The sequence below is a fragment of the Leuciscus leuciscus genome, assembly GCF_965113295.1.
Source record: "Leuciscus leuciscus genome assembly, chromosome: 23".
NCBI lineage: Eukaryota > Metazoa > Chordata > Actinopteri > Cypriniformes > Leuciscidae > Leuciscus > Leuciscus leuciscus.
This window is the reverse complement of record NC_138747.1, coordinates 2,040,345-2,062,613: the sequence shown is the minus strand read 5'-3', so window position 1 is coordinate 2,062,613 and position 22,269 is coordinate 2,040,345. Positions and strand designations below refer to the sequence as shown.

General features: G+C 40.7%; 2 long non-coding RNA genes across 2 annotated transcripts in view; one reads left to right on the top strand and one right to left on the bottom strand.

Moving 5' to 3' along the window:
• The window catches only part of LOC309488039, a 29,695-nt gene extending 9,988 nt beyond the window's left edge, over positions 1–19,707 (bottom strand). The window contains exon 1 of the long non-coding RNA XR_014201987.1: positions 19,404–19,707. This is a non-coding gene — a long non-coding RNA (uncharacterized lncRNA). The remainder of the gene's footprint in view (positions 1–19,403) is intronic.
• Positions 12,173–12,722, top strand: LOC309488056. Its single transcript, XR_014202003.1, has 2 exons — positions 12,173–12,584; positions 12,619–12,722. It is a non-coding gene; the product is annotated as an uncharacterized lncRNA (long non-coding RNA).
• Positions 19,708–22,269: the final 2,562 nt, after the last annotated feature.

Here is a 22,269-nt window from a genome sequence, read left to right as displayed (position 1 = left end):
TGGCTGCCCCAATCCTGCAGGAATGACCGGTATGCTGGAAGGGAGACAGCTGTAGCTTTTGAGGACAGAAACTAGAGGAGTCCTGAACCAGGCTTTAGAGAGAGATGCTTCGTTAGGTAGGAAAAACAGGGGGAGTGATCTGAAAATCTAGGGCGGATTTTAGGAGTTTAATCATAGATAGAAGGGACAAAATTTATTGCTAATTTTAGAAATTGTTAATGTGATACCAGAACTTGAGTCATTTGGAGTGCTTAAGAAAGAGTAAAGAAATTAGGTGAGAACGTGAATCAGAAAAAGAAAGACCATGGCAAGATCAGAGTGTTTAGATCTGAAGTAAATTCCCCTGGGTGCATGAGCCATGAATGCTGTTAAAACATGGCTACAATCTGAATATGAAAATAGAAAGAGAAGACCATTTCGAATGGAAGGTAATTAAAAGGGGGGTTAAATGAATTCCACTTTCTGTAATGTTGCTGTTAAAGCATTTCAACAACTGCAAAGTTACAACGCACAAAGTCCAGCATGGAAGACTTAATTTAAAGAGATCGCTTTGTAAGGACTACGACGACGCTGAGAGGGACTGTGCGGCATTCCTTCCGGATAAGTGGCAGCGCAAACCCTAAAGTTACATAAATCCAGCTCCCAGAATATGATTTATAGCATATCGAGACAGAATCAGTTAATGAATGACTAGAAGATTACTACGCATAAGCTACATAATTCATCAACTAACCATCCGGAAATGGTGTCTACATGTTGACGCTTCTGAGTCTCTCCATCTTTGTCGGAGTCAGGTTTGAACAAAGCTAAAAGTTTGAAAATGTCTGTGAGAGTAATCGAAGCTGCAAAACGAGCTGTTGAAACTCCACCCCCCGTGCCAGGGAGCAGCAGCCTGACTGCATCCAAAGGGACAGACAAAAACAATGCACTTTACTCACTCTCAATGACAATTCCAGCATAGTAGATGAAAATATATTTGGAGCATTCCAAGTCAAACCCCTCACACACACCCTGGGGACACTGGAGACCCACCACACATTGATTTCGTAATTGTAGACGAGGAAGGAACAACCGGCCGTGATCAGGATGGGAAATAAAGGAATCTGAAAAGAAAACCGAAACATTATAAACAAATACTGCAGAAATATAAGCTTTTAAGGTGTAGGGAGCCACGCCTTCAGTGATATATGGTCTAGCTGGATTGAGCAGAGCGACTAATTTACATGATCACTGTTAGAGGAGGCAGGGTGATAGACAAGGGTTGAATCATGAAATTGGAGACTACTGATTGCCAGATAAACATCTCAGGAATAGCATGATCGTCTAACAAGAAGATCTACCTCGATGTAACCGGTCTTTGTTAGCACATACAACATAAGTTTTGCCACCACTTATGTTGATGAACCCAAAAGGATGTTAGCAGCCACTATAGGATAATTTCTGTAAAGCGTGAATGAACGAAGCCTGAGCAGGCTCGATACATTTTTTTTATTTTTTTTATTAACCACTAATTCTTAATCTTATTAATCTTAGTACAATACTTACCTGAAGTAAGGTGACGGCATACCGATAAGATACAACCTCAATCACACTTGACATTCTGTTGTTGACTTTTGAGCATAGAATCTATTTCTCAGCTGCGCAGCGTACAACTGACATTACTCTCGAGTTGCTCTTGTATGAGTGAAGTTTTATTCACGGCCAAGAGATCGCTGGCCATGGCAACAAAGTGAGTCCCTTGAATAGAAAATCCGTGAACATTTAAATCATACAGATGAGTAAATATAATGTCACTCGAGTCTTCTTGACTGATTTTTTTTTTTTTTTTTGTGATTGGTTTGAATGATATAATTTAAACATAACTATTAGGTCTACTGTGTTAATCACATTTTGGCAAAGTCTGTGACCTTTGACCTGAGCATCCTTAGTCTGCCTTCTTTGTACATTTAATATCAAATACCTATTACGTAAATATTTCTATGACACATATTGGTGGATTAGAGTAGTCGCTGAGAACATTTGTGTTACAGCGATTGTACCATATTTCTGTTACTGAAGAACTTAAATGCAGGTATTAAAAGATCTTGATGATATGAAGAAAGAAAAAAAAATTATATAGAGTGTGGAACAGTTTTAGAGATTTATCAGCACTGTAAATGTATCATTTACCTCCTTTATATTATATACTCCTGCAACATACCCATATAAGCCCGACATATACCCTTCATAACCATGTCTACTACAGCATATGCACAACGTCCAATGACCAACTTGCTTCCTTTAAGGTCAGCTTCTTTCTTTATGATTTTTTTTTTTTTTAAGTTATAATTTAACGGCATTAATTGCTGTTGTTTTATGTTTGAAAAATAGATAGTTATATTACGGAAAACGAGCTGAGATATACGTAAAATATTCCCCCTATTGATTGGTTGAAGTCTGCAATCATCCAGTTATAAGTCGAGATATTTCCGGAGGTCGGGAAGTGATTGACAAAAACATCTCCATAAATGCCGAAACAATACCGAATTCAGAAAAGAGCGTAAAACAAGTTGAATAGGTAGGCCTAGGCTACTGCTCCTTTAAGATGGACGGCACTCTCACAATGGTGAGTGAGCAGATGAGGAGCGCGAGCTGTAATATATGGCATATGCATATAAAGCCGATTTAATATCTTAGTTGCTCTTAAGCTTGTTTTAATTTTATTCAGCAACCAGTTGTTAGTATTTTGCAACTGCCCATGAGTGCGTGGGATCAACGACGCTGAAAATAGATTACCACTGCGCTGTGGGATATCAGTTACGTAAGTCTTTGCATATACACTTGCTACAACCAGCGAGCTATCCGGCCCTACTTTTTAAAGCGTTACAGTGTTGCGTTGCGGACTGCAGAATATATCGGCAGGTTTTTTTTTTTTTTTTTACGAAAACTACCACGTCACCACAGTAGCCATTTGAACTTTACCGCTGATGAAGGGAACAGTAGAGTAGCAAGTTAATATACTTACCTGAATGAAGTTTAACCTCTTAGGGCCTAGTGGCCACATACGTGGACAGCACATGTTAGCTCTTATGCTGCGTTCACACCGGACGCGAATAGCGCGTCAAATTCGCGACTGCCGCGTCTAGTTTGACGCTTGACCACTTTGTGTTAATTCGCGTGTCTAACGCGCGTAAAAACAAAAGTTTGAAGCGAAATTTACGCGCGTCAGAGGTGAAAGTTTTGGCGGCCATCTTTTTTAGATGTTTATCGAGCATTAGCGTTAGCATTAATCGAGAAAGTCATCGCTCGTATATGCTCTGGAGAGCAGAAACAGCTGCGTAGGGGACATCGTCGCTGTACTCGGGTCCACCAGACCCTCCAGAGGGTTTCAGGAGTTTCACAATTTGCTCCAGGAGCTAGGTTTGGTGGACCTAACGGTGAGGACGCTGACGAGGACAGCGTAGGCCGTGAGGCCTCGGCCTCGAGTGGTCGCTGCCTGACGAGCCCGCGCTCTACAGCCCGGCGCGAGGTTCACCCTCGCCCGCACCCACCTAATCTGTCATTTGTTTTTGTTTTGATAATAAATGGAGTCAGCCTCCAAAAGTGAAACCTGTCCTGTGATTTTTGTTTTTATACACTAAATTGTGTTTGTTGTCTTTACATTAGAATAATAATGTTTCATATAATCTAGAATAGATATGGAATAAATAGCATTCAATACAAAATGAGTATCTCTCATATATTGAAATCGAGTTTTTATGTGAAAGATTTGCTTTGTTGTGCATTTTAGTCATATTACAAAATAATTTATTGAGGCCAAACATAAAATAACATTATAAACTGTCACTTCACCACGTGACAGCAGCAAGCAGGCTCCTGATTGGTTAACGCGGCGCGAATTGACGCAGAAGTTCAGATTTTTCAACTCGGGCGGCAGACGCGAATTCGCATCAAACCCGTGAATGCACAAATAGCACTAATAAAATCATTCGCGCGTAACGCGCTTAACGCGCCAGACGCTCAATTCGCGCTATTCGCGCGAACTTGACGCGCGAATGAGGCGTATTCGCGTCTACCGCGCCGCGCTCTACGCCTCATTCGCGCCGCAGGAATTTTTTACGCGCGTAACGCGTCTTTGCATTGACTTAACATTGAAATCACTCGCGCCTGACGCGCTATTCGCGTCCGGTGTGAACGCACCATTATGCTGCGTTCACACCGGACGCGAATAGCGCGTCAAATTCGCGTCTACCGCGTCTAGTTTGACGCTTGACCACATGTGTACATTCGCGTGTCAAGAGCGAGATTGACGCGCGTAAAAACAAAAGTTTGAAGCGACATTTACGCGCGTCAGAGGCGAAAGTTTCGAAACCCGTTGGCGGCCATCTTTTTTAGATGTTTATCGAGCATTAGCATTAGCATTAATCGAGAGAGTCACCGCTCGTATATGCTCTGGAGAGCAGAAACAGCTGCGTAGGGGACATCGTCGCTGTACTCGGGTCCACCAGACTCTCCGGAGGGTTTCAGGAGTTTCACAATTTGGTCCAGGACCTAGGTTTGGTGGACCTAACGGTGAGGACGCTGACGAGGACAGCGTAGGCCGTATAAGGCCTCGGCCTCGAGTGGTCGCTGCCTGACGAGCCCGCGCTGTACAGCCCGGCGCGAGGTTCACCCTCGCCCGCTCCCACCTAATCTGTCATTTATTTTTGTTTTGATAATAAATGGAGCCAGCCTCCAAAAGTGAAACCTGTCCTGTGATTTTTTTTTTAGTTTGTATACACTAAATTGTATTTGTTGTCTTCACATTACATTAATAATGTTTCATATAGATATGGAATAAATTGCATTCAATACAAAATGAGTATCTCTCATATATTGAAATCGAGTTTTTATGTGAAAGATGTGCTTTGTTGTGCATTTTAGTCATATTACAAAATAATTTATTGAGGCCAAACATAAAATAACATTATAAACTGTCACTTCACCACGTGACAGCAGCAAGCAGCTGAAGCAGGCTCCTGATTGGTTAACGCGGCGCGAATTGACGCAGAAGTTCAGATTTTTCAACTCGGGCGGCAGACGCGAATTCGCGTCAAACACGAGAATGCACAAAAAGCACTACATAAAACATTCGCGCGTAACGCGCTTAACGCACCAGACGCTCAATTCGCGCCATTCGCGCGAACTTGACGCGCGAATGAGGGCGTATTCGCGTCTACCGCGCCGCGCTCTACGCCTCATTCGCGCCGCAGGAATTTTTTACGCGCGAAACGCGTCTTTGCATTGACTTAACATTGAAATCACTCGCGCCTGACGCGCTATTCGCGTCCGGTGTGAACGCACCATTATGTCCACAATTGTGTTCACTGCTGAATTGGTGGTGTTATGGACATGTATGGGGGTACTTACACTGCCATCTGGTGGTGTCAGAAATTAAAAACACACTACGGTCAAAATGCAAAATGGCGGCGAACACAAGGGAAGATGCAAGTGGTAGCTCCATACACAAACGTCGACCAGTTAAGAAGTTCTGTTATATTTCATGGCTTATTCTGATTTAGATATTTATAAAAGCCTTGTATATTTGTCATGACATGCAAATTTGAAAAAAAAGTGTAAAACTAGCAACTTTGTAGGTCGCTAAACATGATGTACACATACGTGCAGGGCTCTCAAGTTTTACCAAAAGCTTGGAGTGAGATCACATGCGGTTAGGGGAGGAGCCCTAATGGAGCCCCGCCCCCATATGTCCCCGCCCCCCAATTTTACCCATTGTTCATAATTAACCAGCCCAAATTGAAATTATAACAATTGGTAAATCTGATAAATGACAGAGCAATTCATCACATCAAATATACTCTTTAATGTTATATTTCAAAATTACAAATAAGTTATACAAAAATTACAAAAATATAACAAATTGCTCCAAACAGTTTGGAAAAACTAATCTTTTTGCATTTTGAATGTGTCTAGTCAAAATGGTATAATTATTTATTGTGTGGTGCATGGGACATTGTGAACAAATGACATATTAGAGTATTATTAAGGTGTGTGTGTGTGTGTGTGTGTGTGTGTGTGTGTGTGTGTGTGTGTGTGTGTGTGTGTGTGTGTGTGTGTGTGTGTGTGTGTGTGTGTGTGTGTGTGTACACACAAGAGTACACACTCCAGCTTATGAAATGTGTTTTGTGTTTGAAAAATACAAATGCAATGGCAATGATTAATGTATGTTTTGACAGGATATAAAATATTACCCAGAGCACTCTGCTTTAATACATGTAGCCTTAATGTAACTAGAAAGACTATTAATACAGTATAATATATAATTTAAAATAAAATAAAATAAACAAATTTAAATGTATTTAAAATAAAATGAAGAAATACATCTTCATTCCTTCCCATACCCACTAACATTCCCTTAGTTTAAGAAAACGTAAGCTAGCCAAACTGAGCCAAAGCTTCTGGCCTGGTTGCAGAGTAGTTGTAGAGTTTTTGACTGCATCAATAATAATGTAAACGATGGGCTATATATTAAATGTTCTAGCCTAAAAATGTTAGACGAGCTTTCTTCCAACTTACCTTCTCCATCACGACGTGTGTTCGCGCGATGTTGTTGGTTACCTAGTAACGAACGTACGGTGGCCGAGAATGTTCCGTCAACTTCCGTGTGTTCGCGCATCTGTGTTGCCTTGTAATGAACGCAATCTGGCCGAGATACGTGCTGGCGGCAGGAAACTTCACTTTGTGTGCCTGCGCCTCGTATACAACGTTATATATAAAGCTCGCAGGACAACTTGGTTGGCATTGCCTTTTCAGCGTGAGAAATACACGGTGTGGCGTGTGAGCGTGTGAACTGGTTGAATTGCGTGTGTCTCACGCCCAATGCGTGAGACTTGAGAGCCCTGTACGTGTACTTATGGACTGAACCTCCTCAAAACAGCTAATATGCTAGTAAAGATGCACACACATAAAATGGGAAAAAGCAAGCTCTGATGCAGCTAAAAAGCTCTCACACTCACTCACACACACACACACACACACACACACACACTCACACTCACTCACACTCACTCACTCTCACACACTCACTCTCTAACACACACACACGCACACACACTCACTCTCTCACACACACACACACACACACACACACACCCACTCACACACACACACACACACACACACACACTCAACTCACTCACTCTCTCACACACACACACACACACACACACTCAGATGATGTTCTGTTGTTCCTGTAGTGTACGGAGGCTCAGAGGAAGCGTGAGGCCGAGGAGAGGAGGAGGACACTCACTCTCTCACACACACACTCACTCACTCACTCTCTCACACACACACACACACACACACACACACACACACACACACACACACACACACACACTCACACACACACACTCACACACACTCAGATGATGTTCTGTTGTTCCTGTAGTTTGCAGAGGCTCAGAGGAAGCGTGAGGCCGAGGAGAGGAGGAGGACACACACACACACACACACACACACACTCACTCACACTCACTCACACTCACTCACACACACTCACACCCACACACTTACACACACATTCACACACACTCAGATGATGTTCTGTTGTTCCTGTAGTTTGCGGAGGCTCAGAGGAAGCGTGAGGCCGAGGAGAGGAGGACACTCACTCTCTCACACACACACACACACACACACACACACACACACTCACTCACTCTCTCTCACACACACACACACACACACACACACACACACACACACACACACACTCAGATGATGTTCTGTTGTTCCTGTAGTGTACGGAGGCTCAGATGAAGCGTGAGGCCGAGGAGAGGAGGAGGACACTCACTCTCTCACACACACACTCACTCACTCTCTCTCTCACACACACACACACACACACACACACACACACACACACACACACACACACACACACACACACTCACACACACATTCACACACACTCAGATGATGTTCTGTTGTTCCTGTAGTTTGCGGAGGCTCAGAGGAAGCGTGAGGCCGAGGAGAGGAGGAGGACACACACACACACACACACACACACACACACACACACACACTCACACTCACACTCAGATGATGTTCTGTTGTTCCTGTAGTTTGAAAAAATTGCTGTGTTCAAGGCAGAAATAAAGAGTTTTTCATTCTATTACACAAAGGTGACTTTATTGTGTTTTATGGAAATTCGGACCATGAGTCCACGTATGTGGACATCATTTTTCTCTAAAAGTACATCATATCAAAAGATGATACTTAGTTTTTATTCTAATTAGGTTCCAATAAGCCCAAATAGCAAAGAGAAATAAAAAATGCATGTAAAAAAACAGCTTGGGCCTTAAGAGGTTAATCATAGTAATGGGGACATGTAAACAGTGGCCGCTGAAAGCGCCTACCAACGTAAAACCTTGAAAGTGGAACTTGAACTTGAAAAACCCTGTGTGGAGATCATCTCTCATGAGATTTCAAGCTGCCGCGCGCTTGTTTCCTAGACAAGTGTGTCGCACTCGCGCACCGCGAAAGTTGCTGAGATCTAATCAACGATACTTGCGTTGTTATGGTTGGAATCGAAACGCGAGTGAGTGAACGCCGGCGTCGGTTTCGGCGAACTAAATGGAAGCGTAATTGGCGCCGTCAGTATCTGCGAACTCAGATGAATGTAAGTACCATTCTTTTATACTGAGAGTGTTAACACATGATTGGTTAGGAGTGAGTTAATACATGACACGCTGATTGAGTCTTCCTGGCAGAACTTAACGCTAAGCTTACATTTCTGGATTTTCTGCATAAAAAAAAATTAACAACAGGCACATGCCCCGCCACTCTCAAGGTTTATTTGGCCGCTCTTTCGGCTTGCCACGCCTTGGTTGACGGGGTGCCACTCGGGAGACATCCTCTGCTCGCTCGTTTCATTCGTGGGGCCAGACGACTGAGGCCGTAAAAACCAAGATCCCATCATGGGACTTAGCAATAGTCCTAGAGGGTCTGGTTGAGACTCCTTTTGAACCTCTAGAATCAGCGTCTGACAGACTTCTGACTCTAAAGATGTTTTTTCTTATGGCAATAACTTCTTTGAAAAGAATTGGGGATATGCAGGCTCTGTCGATCTCGCCATCCTGCTTGGACTTTGCCCCAGGAATGGTGAAAGTGATTTTGCATCCTCATCCTGATTACCTGCCTAAGGTGCCTTTTTCGACTGTACATCCTGTCACTCTTGAGGCCTTTTGCTCTCCGCCGTTCACGACGCCGGAACAGGAGAGATCTTATAGACTGTGTCCAGTCCGTGCTCTTCAGGCCTACGTTCACCGCACTAGCCAGTGGCGTAAGTCAGAGCAACTGTTAGTCTGTTTTGGGGGCCGCATAAAGAAGCCACAACCTCCGCTACCGCTTTTGCAAGGGGTGCCCCCTTACAACATGTTTGTGATGCGGCATGTTGGTCCTCTCTGCACACATTCATAAGATTTTATAGTTTGGATGCTCATGCCACTCCGGGCTCTCACGTCCTTGAGTCGACATTACAAGCTAATGTCTAGAGCTTTCTTGCGTTCTTGTGAGCACACCTACACAACCGTAAGGAGTCCAGACACCTTCAAGCACGGTGGAGTGGGCATTCTCGTTCCCAATGCGCTAAGCAGCGCAGCATCGATTGTAGCTTTTGAAAGGGAACGTTCTGGGTTACTTGACTGTAACCCTGTTTCCTGAAAAAGCGGAACGAGATGCTGCGCTGCATTGCTGTGCTGATGATGTCCCAGGACTGCACTTCAAACAAAATATCTGACGATGCACCTGTGGCTCATCTATTTATAGCCTTGTGTCGCAGGTGCGCGCCGATGACGTCACTGACCGAGGCTATATTACCTCTGGGTCAATTCTATTGACGTGTTTACACACTATATTCACAGCTGGTCATGTTTAAAGATGTTTACCAATGCACTAAGCAGCGCAGCATCTCGTTGAGCTTTTTCAGGGAACAGGGTTACAGTCAAGTAACCCAGAACATTTCAGAAAACAATCCCGCCACAGACCGGGAAAAACCTAGTCTAAAGTCAGTGGCGCGTTCAGATGCTATTTTAAGGCCGCATGCTAGGCCATAATGTAGCATGTGCACAACGCGCATACACTGTATTTCTCTCATTTACACAGACGCAGCTGTTAACATTTTTGCAAACCATACATAATTACAAGGAAAAATATTCCACATGAGGGAAATCATTGTGGTGTCCATGAAGATGTGAAAAATAGGCATAAATCCAGCTTGCACATTTTATACGCCTGTTTAACCTAAGCTTATTTGGGTGGGTTTCTCCCATTTCTCCAACCCCATACAATGTCACTTCTCTGTCTTTTACGGCCCTGACGAAAACGTCAGTCTCCTCGGCTATGAACTGCTCCTGGCGTGCGCCTGGCAAATCCGCCATTATAATAGCAATCTCCCATGGAATAAACGCGCCTGCTCTTAAAGGGAATGTGAGATGATGCTCTGATTGGTTTATTTCACGTTACGCCCAAACCACACCTATGAGTAATGTAGCTACTTCAGACCAACCCATTTTAGATTTGTGTCGGGACCCGAGACCCACCCACAAAGTTACTTGCGTTTCGCGTTTGATACTTGCGTTTCAAATCGTTAAAATAGGGCCCATAGACTTTGAAAACCCCTGTTGTAGAGGGTTGAATTGGTTCCATTTGTAGTAAACAAATATGGGTCATCATTTGTATAAAAGTTTGAGAACTGAAGCTAAAAAATTAAGCGAGTTAGGTGCTGAAGCAAAAAGTGTTACAACCATCCCTGGCGGTCTTCCCTACCCGTGCTACTTGTGACTGGTTTTGTGATCCGGGGTCACATATGTGTGACTCCCACATGGTACCTCCCTACGGGCAGGGTGTGGGTTCCACAGCGTTCCTCTCCCCTGTAATGGGCACGCTTTCCCAGTGTTATCCAAGAGCGTCTTGCAGAACAGCAGTTGAGCTCCCTCTACGTGAGTCTTCCGCCCCAGAAAATTGGGGGTCTGAGAGACTTACATGGGACGCTGTATGTGGCACCAACCGTGGCGTTTTTCAAAAGGATCCTAAATATGTCGGTAACGTGACGTTGAACGTGACCGACTGAAAGTTACATCCCGTCGCCACGGTCGCTGTACCATCGTTGCACCAGTGTTGCCAACTTTGCCCCTTTGTCGCTATTTTAAGCGACTTTTCAGACCCCTTCAGCTAGGGATGGGACGATTACCGGTTTCACTATAAACCACGATAAAATGTACTGACGGTTAGTAATATTGTTTAAAATTTAATTATCATTAAAACCGTGTTTGATTATCGCGATTTTAGATCCTGTTCAGCCAGCAACAGTCTGACGCAGGCGCAGCGCGCAATGTTGTTTTTTTTTTATTCAAGAAAGAATTGCGGAAGGCAGTGACCGTGCTCAGGACATAGACAGTATAAGATTTTTCTTAGATCGGGAGATTTTTCAGCCTTTTAAGAGAACCAATTCTGAGGTGTGGTCATATTTTGGCTTTAACAAAAGTCCTGAGGGCAACTTAATCGAGGATGGTCACCCTGTCAGCAGAACATGCACAAGAAAAAGTCGCTTCAATAGGGATCTGCCGAGTCGTGTGACCATTACCCACTGTTGTATAGCGAACGCAAGGCAAGTTAACTTTGACCTCAATACCAAAACTACGTCTGGGAAATGATTGGGCATAAAATGTTGTTTTAAGTTGAACTATTTTATATCAATCACTTGAAATAAATGTGAAGCTTCCGCAAAGAAAAGTTCGCAGCAAGTAGCTTTGAGCCAAAGACGAACGAACAAGTTCAAACAAGACTATTAAGAGTGACATTTAAGGGATAATAATTTATAACGTTATTCATTATACACTTATTACACCGATTTTTTTTTTTTACCACATAATTATGGGGACATTGAATTGAGATTAATGTTTTAAATCTTACCCGTTTATAAATCCATTATGTACAGCTTACAAAACAATCGTTCAGACAAGATGATCACAACAATATTATCAAACTCTGTAAACAATAAATCAACTCTGATTTAATTTTCAATAGCAGTACAATTAAAAACAGAGACGCAAGATGGCAAAGTTGTATTTGAATGAAACGAGAGTGTCCATTGTGATAAGTTACATGGTGTAACGTCTGTCAGAGAGTTTGAAGTCTGCCCAGATGAAGAATACAAGACAGTGCAAATGAACTAGTAGTTCCACGAGACTTTTATATATGTTTTCTCTCAGTTATAAGCACACTCTTCACACACATGTCGAAGAGCGAATGTTAAAAGGGAAAAGAAAACACTCTAAAACACGCTACAAATCAAAGTGGAAGTAAACATATTATAATAAAACAACGGTCAGCAGTAGAGCGGTCATCTTCTTCCTCTTAGCGCGAGCAATCTCACTCTCACTGTGTGTGCGCGCTCACATAAAAACAGCATGCATACAATAACGTACGCCATAGAAGAAGTTATCTTAAAGGCACATCAACATTCATGTCATGAACACTACTTAACACTAGGTGTCCGTTACAATGGATGTGCGCGGTGTTATACTGCGTTGCTATTGACGACCGTCATTATAAGGAAGGAAATGCCACAGAATAGAGTCTTGCTTTAAAAAGTGCATAGAGCTGCTTGTTTTATTTGTTGTTTGTTGATTTTCAAATATAAAACTTGTTGAAATGTCTTCAGTGTGATCATCATCTCTTTTTGAACACTTTCATCTCGTTTTAACAAAACCGTGATAATATTGATAATCGCGATAATTTTGGTCACTATAATCGTGATATAAAATTTTCATACCGTCCCATCCCTACCTTCAGCAAAAAAAAAATCAAAAAAGCGACTAGCAACAAATCTAGCGACTTTTTAAACAAACCTCAGTAACCTCAAAATGTTGCCAGTACTGTCCTGCGAGCGAGAGGTCTTGCTTTCAGTTTTTTTCGTTTTTCCACGGACTTCTCTCGTTTTATATTTAAAGAATTTAGTTTGACCATTTTAATTTCCTATCTTTTCTTGTGCTTATTACTTGTCATAGCCTTCTCACTATCACAGAGCTTTCATCCAGTTCCCGAACTCTCTCAATTCAGATAATTTTACAAATATAAACAATGTAGTCATTCACTATATCATACCTATTGTCTGACAAAAATAATATAGGAAATGAGAAAAGCTTTATTGGACATTCGGCTATATTATATTATATTATATTATATTAAAATACAGTATGTGACCATGAATTTAGAGAAAAAACACATTAGGCAGGCAGAACGCAAGTACGACGCAATGACGTCACAAACATGCTATGGCGTGTGACGTCATCTGGCGACATTTAGTGCCTTTTAGGGAAGGTGTTAGCTACTTTCCTTTGAAAGTAGTTTGCAACACTGCACAGCACGGCCGAACACGACTAGGCCAGAGCCCGTCTACGGAGAGCCTGCCCACTCCCTATTAAGTCCTATTGTACCGAATTTTGGTTGTAGTTCCACCAGAGTTCCACCTGGGGCGATCGCCCATGAGTGCAAAATGAATGGGAGTCTATGGGGCTAGACGGCTAAATTTGTCTCTTTCACCCGATTGCCGTTGAGAAATCTCAGATTTGATTGTAGGTTTTGCAAGTTCAACATGGGTTATAGGTCGAAAGTTGAATGAACAAGTGCTTATGTCCTTTCGATTTCTTACAGGTTGAGTTGTTGTTGCCCATATCACGCTAGCATTCTGCTAATGAACGCTGATTGGTCAGTAAAGGACTGATTACGACCAGAGATACGGCTTGATGGCATCGTGGCATCCGAAGCGGGACCAGAAACAAACAACACAAATACTCTTCTAGCACGTGTGTTTACCTGTGTCAGCTGTGTTGTGTGTTTACCTGTGTCAGCTGTGTTGTGTGTTTACCTGTGTCAGCTGTGTTGTGTGTTTACCTGTGTCAGCTGTGTTGTTGATGCCTCGAAAGAAAAGAAAGTGCAGAGTGCGAAAGCACCAAAGTGACTGAAGGATTGCCGTAAAGCAGTATCTCTGGTCGTACGATGTGTATGACGTCATTGATATTTTAAAAGACTTTTTAAAGCAAATAAGTGACTCTAAAAAATCTAACACCCAGCAATGTGTAATTTCTTTGCATCTCCTTTCGAATACAACATTCAAATTACTAGACAAAAAATTATATCCTGAGAAAAGTGGATTTTGAGAGGTATAGTGCCATAGACCTCCATTCATTCTGCACTCGTCCTGTGAGCGCCCTCATGTGGAGCCAGAGTGGAACTGCAACCAGTTCAGAAGCCGGAAGTTTACTGAGAGTGGAACTTCTCCCCTTATTAGACATTCTCTGACTTGGCTCGGAATCATCCTCATCCTCTTCCGTATTTATACCTGCGGGGCGGGGCACTAGATGCAAGACTCGAACCGGAGACCTTCTCACTGTGCTGTCTTGATTATAGCCCATATGAATTCAAGTGATAAAAATAGATAAAGTATAAGCATTTAATTTACTACAGCCACAGGTATGGATTTCAAACTGAATTTTTAAGTACTAAAAACTGTTAAGACACATTTTTCAGAATCAAAATGAGCTTTATTCGACAAGTGTGCAAAACATACAAGGAATTTGTTGTGTTTTTTCAGGAGTTCTGGGTACATATATGACACGAATAGGAAGAACATATACATAAGAAAATAATAATTATAATAATAAAGTTGTATACATCTGGAACAGAAGACTTATGTACAGATTTGTGCATTGTGAACTATATACAGATGTATAAATACAAATATTTGTGTATATTTTCATAATGGGGGGTGGGGTTGAAATTATAGAGATAAACAAATTAATCAAGTAATTAATAGTTTAAAATAAAATCCAGAGTATTGTATCTAACAGATAAAGATTGTGAAAATCAGATTACAGAGAAAGAAAGACCCAAAAGAAGTACAATATTTGCAGAATTAAAGGAGAGGTAGAAGAGAAGAAGCAGAAGGGAAGAGCAACGAATATACAGGAAACTTATATCCTCCTAAACGTATATGTTTTGATCTGATAATAAAAAGTCAAACAGACTTATCCATTATGTCGTAGTAACGTAGTGGGTGTAACGGCACGGCTGATTCACATATGAATCGTGATTCTCTACCGATTCGCATCGATTCACAAGTTAGAAATATCGACTTTCTAAACTGTTACACTTCTTTAACTCCGCAGTACTACTCAAACTTATTGACACGTCATAGTGTAATTAATCACAATAAGCCGCGGTAAAGGACTCTTTCACAGCTCAAATACACACACAATTATGTCAAAATGCACATCGTGTGGATTATTCATGCAAACACAGTTTTGTCCTACGAGAACGTAACTGTTAGGAGAAAATCGGATATGTAACAACATATAATATAATGTTAATTAAAAAATCAGTCACTACTTTTGACTGAATCGTTTTTATGTTTAATATGAATCAATTTATATTTAAGTCATACAGTGTAGACTATACAGTGTTTTATTTTTACATTTGATTATTCAATTTAGTATTTCTTAGTACATGTTAAAAAAACTTAAAGTTGATTTAATTTGTATATTTTTTTCTGTTGTATTTGTCCTATTGTTTTTTTATTTGCTTTTTATAAATAAAATGGCCTGCCTTGCTTTATTTCAGAAGAATGTCAGTCATGTGTGTAATGATTGCAGTCAGATTAATAATAATAATAATAATGGGTCGACTAAAATGAAAAGAAAAACTAAATAAATTTCAAGGTTCACGTTTCATTCAGTGGGATTTTTTACCTCAAGAATCGATTTGAATCGAATCCGAAAGATTCCAACACCTAATATTTTGTTACGAAGGTACATCACATAATCAAACATCTCAGAGCATATAGTAGAAAATATATAAATGATAAAAAAAAAAAAAATAACATGTAAAAGAATTATGCAAAATAAAGAATGATTACATTAATACTATCAATGACTAGAGAATTCATAAAGAACATATTAATAAGATTCATTAAACGGAATAATTAATTAATTAAATAAATAAATAAAAGGCACCAATCAAAAGAATACACTGAATATATTTGAAGGCAAATAATTTCACATAGGCCTACACCACTAGTAATTTGTCATTTCTTTGGTAAAATCATGATTAGCTGCATGTGAAGCAGAATACAGCATTAAAAAACGTTGTACTGATGCAGTAAGAGGAGGAGGATCAGTATGTAGACTGCGAGGCCGATACCGAGAGCGAAATGGTTCAGGATCAGTGTCGTTCTGGAGGACTTGGTCGCTAAATCTTGCTGTCCTGCTATGTTAGCATTTCGAGTCTGCAAAAAACAAACAAACTGTCAATGCGTGTTTTATTTCATACTAAAAATCTCATGTCATATTGTAACGGTCATCAGCTGGAGTGCCCTTGAGAGCCACCAGAGGGCACTCCACATCAGACTATCCGGTTTCACTCACAAACTACATCTCCCATAATTCTCTGCCTGGACTCATCAGCACTCATTATTACTTTCACCTGTGTCTCATTATCTTGTTTAGCTCACCCCAGAGCCATAGAGAGAGAGAGTTGCGACACTCCCATAGACCTCCGTTGTAAATAATGGCGGCGCTTTTAACCGCCTACTTCCGGGATATGAAGATCGGAATAGTTCCAAACACTGTCATTTGGGCGTTGGACACCATTCACTTACATTGCTGCGCGTCAAGTTGTTCCAGAGTTAAGTTGCCGAAATATCGACCTCTTTTGAATTGTCAACTGTCTATATTGTATCAGAGGCCCTTTGCGATGCTTATACTGGTCTTCATTTGTACATGCACAGCGTAATTATTTATATTTTATGTTGGTTGTTTCAACCAATTTTCAAGCACTGCCTGCTAGCTAACGTTAGTTAGCTAGCGTGACTTCGTCAGCTAAGAGTTCGGTAATGAATCGCTACCACCTTTATAGCAACTTTTATTTAATTTAATTTTTTGGGATATACTAACTTTTCATTATGTTATTATTGTCTTGAGTGAAGCGGCTTGTGAGAACAATGCTGGACCTTTAGGATTGTTATGGCCATCACCAGTCCTGTCTGTTTCATGGATCACCTGCCCCTGGTTTTTGTTTTTCTTGTTCACACACACAAGCACACATTTTTGTTGTCTGTCATTGTTTAATAAAAAATATTTTATTTGAAAACCTTCATTTGTATCAGCCATGCTTAAATTCGTTTTTAATCTGTTATAGTTTTGATAATGTGTATGGCCTTAATCTTAAAATAATATTCTTAGTCTTAACATGATCATGTTTCACGTTGTGGTCCTGGGGGTGGCCACTTTCATCAGAAGAAGTGAGCTAGCTTCTAAGCGAATTCTGAACGGACCGCCACGGCAGACCTCTTTGCGTGATCACGAAGGTAGGCTAATGGCTGAATCAAAATTTATAAGCAAAATCACGGGAATCAATAGCCTAATACAGCCCAGTTGTGCTAAAATAAATATCATGAGACGTCCATCATCAGATGAATGATATGGAAAAGTTAAGTAGAGCCGCTAAAGCCAGTGCTACTACCCATGCGAACATGAACACTAAGCTTTTCCCTCCAAAAATATAGCTTAAACCTTATCTCCAAATGCAAAACTGACATTAACAAAATGCAATAATGCAATAACAGCTGAAAAAGTACTTGGGTGTGTGTTTTCTTTTATATTTACCGTTCAATAATGCAATCGCTGCTGTCTGTCCCATAGAAGAACATGACAGCCAGCGTACGTTTTGGAACTATTGGGGCTTACATGAACCACGTGACAGCCATAGCGGCGACATCAGAGAGTGTCGCAACTCTCTCTCTCTATGGCTCTGGCTCACCCCATATAAGCCTGGTTCACCCCATCACTCACTGTGAAGTTTTGTATGTTGTTACACGGCATTTCTGAGCGTTTCCACTGTTGTCGATGTTCCTGGTTCTTGATATCTGCCTGTGTCCTGGTTTTCTTGTTCCTGTCTTACCCTTTGGATTTGTTTGTTTGTTTGTATGGACTGCCTGCCTGTGTATGACCCTTGCCTGGATTTTGGATTACTCTAATAAACTGCATTTGGGATCCTCAACCTTCTTGTCTCGGAGCAGTTCGTAACACATATCATGATCATATCGTGAACAAAAATGAATTATTTGATCAAGATAAACAGAAAAGGGTGCACACTTTGCTAAAGTGATTGTTTTTAACAAGTATTAATTTTTAAAAACATATTATTTTACAAATGTGTGTCTCGCCACCTCATTCATTCATAAGATTTTTAAACAAAATAAACCACTTTTGTGATTTATTTTCACACAAAATCTGTTGCTCCGTCAATGTTCAGTACAAACATAATATATTTTTTCTGCAATCATACACTGGGAGAAGAGAAAAGTAATTTTTTTCTGTGTAAACCTGCGTTACTGCATACTTTCATAATTTAGCCCCGGGACCGGGTTTCGTAACCCGTCCCTGATGACATCATTGCAGGAAATGAAAAGTTTAATTTGCAATATGACCGTAAGGTTTCCCAGCATTTTAGTAGATAGCCATTAATGTAATTAGAGTTTATGCTAATATCACTGCATCACAACATGTTCACAAAGAAGATCAACTCAATAAAACATCTGGGGTGGTGGTGGCGCAATGGATAAGACACATGCCTTTGGTGTGAGAGACCCGGGTTCGAATCCACTGTGAGACACCAATGTGTCCCTGAGCAAGACACTTAACCCCTAGTTGCTCCAGAGGCGTGTGACCTCTGACATATATAGCAATTGTAAGTCGCTTTGTATAAAAGCGTCAGCTAAATGAATAAATGTAAATGTAAATGTAAAACCTTTTGTAATCACATTCTATAAAGTGTTAAATTGTGTAAAAGTGCATTATCTCAAGCTATATATATATATATATGTTTTAAACATTCTACCAGACAAAGAAAATCTTTAAAGGAAGAATTCCCAAAATTCTTCAAATTATCTTCTTTTGTGTTCAACTGAAGAAACTCATACAGGTTTGGAACAATATGAGAGAGAGTAAATGATGACAGAAGTATTTGGTGAACGATCCCTTTTACTTTCAACACCCTTGACATGGTTTTTATTCATTTGTAAATATATTCACGCAAAAAAACTACGTTTTAAATGTTAAACTATTAAAACTTCATCCTGGATTTTGGGGGTATTTACAGGATTTTATTTGGCAACTTTAGTTTAGAAATTTTATTTCACATACATTACCTGTAAAATGCTTTACAGTATTATACTGTAATCAATTTGACAGCAATTACCAACATTTTTACAGGACTTTTTGGTAACTTTTTTGCCTGTAAATTCTACGGTACATTTTTTACAGTGTATATCTCAAGCTATATATGAAGTGAGAGTGAATACTTACAGAGGTAGAGTAGATGACGGCAGCGATTCCCAGTGGGAAACAACAACACAGCAGAGTAAAGATGGAGTAGCCGAAGTAATCCGGCAAATTAACAGGCGCTGGTGTGGAGGTCATGAACACAGTGGGCTGAACCATGACCCCGGTGTGAACTGGACCTTGTGGATATATAGACATGCCTGGATACGGTGGCGGATCCATCCTGGGCTGTGATGGATTCTTCTCATCTGGAGCGCCACTGAATGAGGGGTTTATTGTCCCGATTGTTGGTCCTTGACTGTACATGTCTTCTCTTGTACTCGTGATCTCTTTGTACTCGGAATCTGCCGTCTTGTGTTACAGATTTATAGGACTCTAATGGGAGGTGGTTTACAGCTTATTAGAGGAGGTTCAGTCAGTGGAGATTCAGTGTAATCGTTGCTTCATCTTTACTGTACATTACAGTAATAACTGGTTGATCAAGCTTAAAAACATTTTTTAACCATGAAGTCAAAAATTTTATTAAATCATAAAAAAATGCAATTTCTTTAATCAAGAATAGTACAGCAAAACATGCACCTTTGATGAAAGTGAGGAGAAAAGATTTCCTATCTTTTGATATTCCTATCTTCTCAAATATATTCGGTATTCTGCTGCAAATTCATCTGCCATTCGGTAGAAGCTCATCAAATTAGACAGATGGCAATATGGAAAGTTTACGTGATGCTAGTGTTATTTTAGTAAGATCCTATTATAGGTTTAATTAATATTTTTATATTTTTCATTTTAAATTGAATTAATGTTTAGTCATTTTATTGTGTTGTCATTTTTATTAGTTTTCTATATTTAAAAAAAAAACTACATGACAACAACACAACAAAATTACTTAAACTTAAATTCTATTTAAAATATTAAATAGCCTATATATAGTTATATATTTTTGTATTATTAGTACAAATTAAACTAAATAAAAATGAAATAAAATAATTACTTTTTGTTTTGTTTCATCTAACATTTATTTTATTAGGCTATTTTATTCAAGTAAAAAAAATTTTTTTAAGGATGGCTCACCCAAAAATAATTTTTTTTGTCATTTCTTACCCTCAAGTTGTTTCCTGTACGAGTTCTTGAACCTGTATATTCTGGTTTACACAAAAGAAGATATTTTAAAGAATGTTGGTATCAAATACCCATTGACTAGCTATTCGTGTATATCAACAGTCTCGTGTCGTCTGACAGTCATAAAGATTGATGTCAACACACGGGAAGAATGTGTGTATACGTCTTGAAGATAGCCTAGAAATCTAGATGCACCCTAGCGGCAGCAACATTTATTTTGCAGCCAGTGTAGTCTAGCAACTCTCCGTTGACTTTCAAGTTGGAAAAAACAAACTCTAGTCAGGCCAATCAAATTGTGTATAGAGTCGGTGGGCGGGCTTAACATAATGACGGCAGAGTTGTGACAGTTCTGCGTGAATTCCCTGCTAATTGAAAACAAAGAAGAGCTGCTGCTGGCGAACAGCGGTCTTTCGAATCGGCTTTGTCCGTGACTCTGGAGGACTTGGAGTTAAGCTTTTCTCTGAGAAAAGAATAAAGAACGGCACTTAAGTCATTCTTAAAAAAGGAAGATGTGTTTGTAGTTTTGCCGACCAGATACGGCAAAAGTTTAATCTATCAACTAGCTCCGCTGGTGGGAAATCATTGTGGTGTCCATGAAGATGTGAAAAATAGGCATAAATCTAGCTTACACATTTGCCAAAATGATTATACGTCTGTTTAACCGAAGCTAATCTGGGTGTGTTTCTCCATCCCCATACAATGTCACTTCTCAGTGTTTTATGGCCCTGACGAGAACGTCGGTCTCCTCGGCTGTGAACCGCTCCTGGCGTGCGCCTGGCAAATCCGCCGTTATAATAGCCATCCGCCATGGAACAAGCGCGCCTGCTCTTAAAGAGAATGTGAGATGATGCTCTGATTAGTTTATTTCACGTTTCGCCCAAACCACACCTATGAGTAATGTAGCTACTTCAGACCAACCCATTTTAGATTTGCGTCGGGACCCGAGACCCGCCCACAAAGTTACTTGCGTTTCGCGTTTGATACTTGCGTTTCAAATAGTTAAAATAGGGCCCATAGACTTTGAAAACCCCTGTTGTAGAGGGGTGAATTGGTAGTAAACAAATATGGGTCATCATTTGTATAAAAGTTTGAGAACTGAAGCTAAAAAATTAAGCGAGTTAGGTTCTGAAGCAAAAAGTGTTACAACCATCCCTGGCGGTCTTCCCTACCCGTGCTACTTGTGACTGGTTTTGTGATCCGGGGTCACGTATGTGTGACTCCCACATGGTACCTCCCTACGGTCAGGGTGTGGGTTCCACAGCGTTCCTGTCACAGTGTCTGGTTTGTGTTTCCCCGGGTGTCCACTAGAGGTCTCTTTCCCTTCCTGTCACCATTCACTCTGGAACCGCAATTCCCATAATCCTTTGTCTGTTCCCATCATTCGTGATTGCACTCAGCTGTTCCCCATTACCTTGTTTGTATCTGTCTATTTATACCCTGTCTGTTTCAGTGTTTGTCATGGAGTCCTTGTTTTATGTCACAGCACTTCCGAAGTTTGTATCTGCCCTGTTCATGTTTATTTCTTGTGTTTTGGATTGTCTTACCGGATATTTGACCCTTGCCTGGACTAGTTGTGAGTACGGATTACCCAATAAATACTGCTCTTGGAACTTACCTTTACCCGTGTGTGTACCGTGACAGAAGGACTCCATCACAATGTCAAGATCCAGCAGTACGGGCTTCTGTATCCTTCCTCCTACTTGGAGGAAAGGAACCCAGCACGGTGGGGTTTCTCGAGCCGGAGAGACGGAACCGCGTTTGAACATTTTTC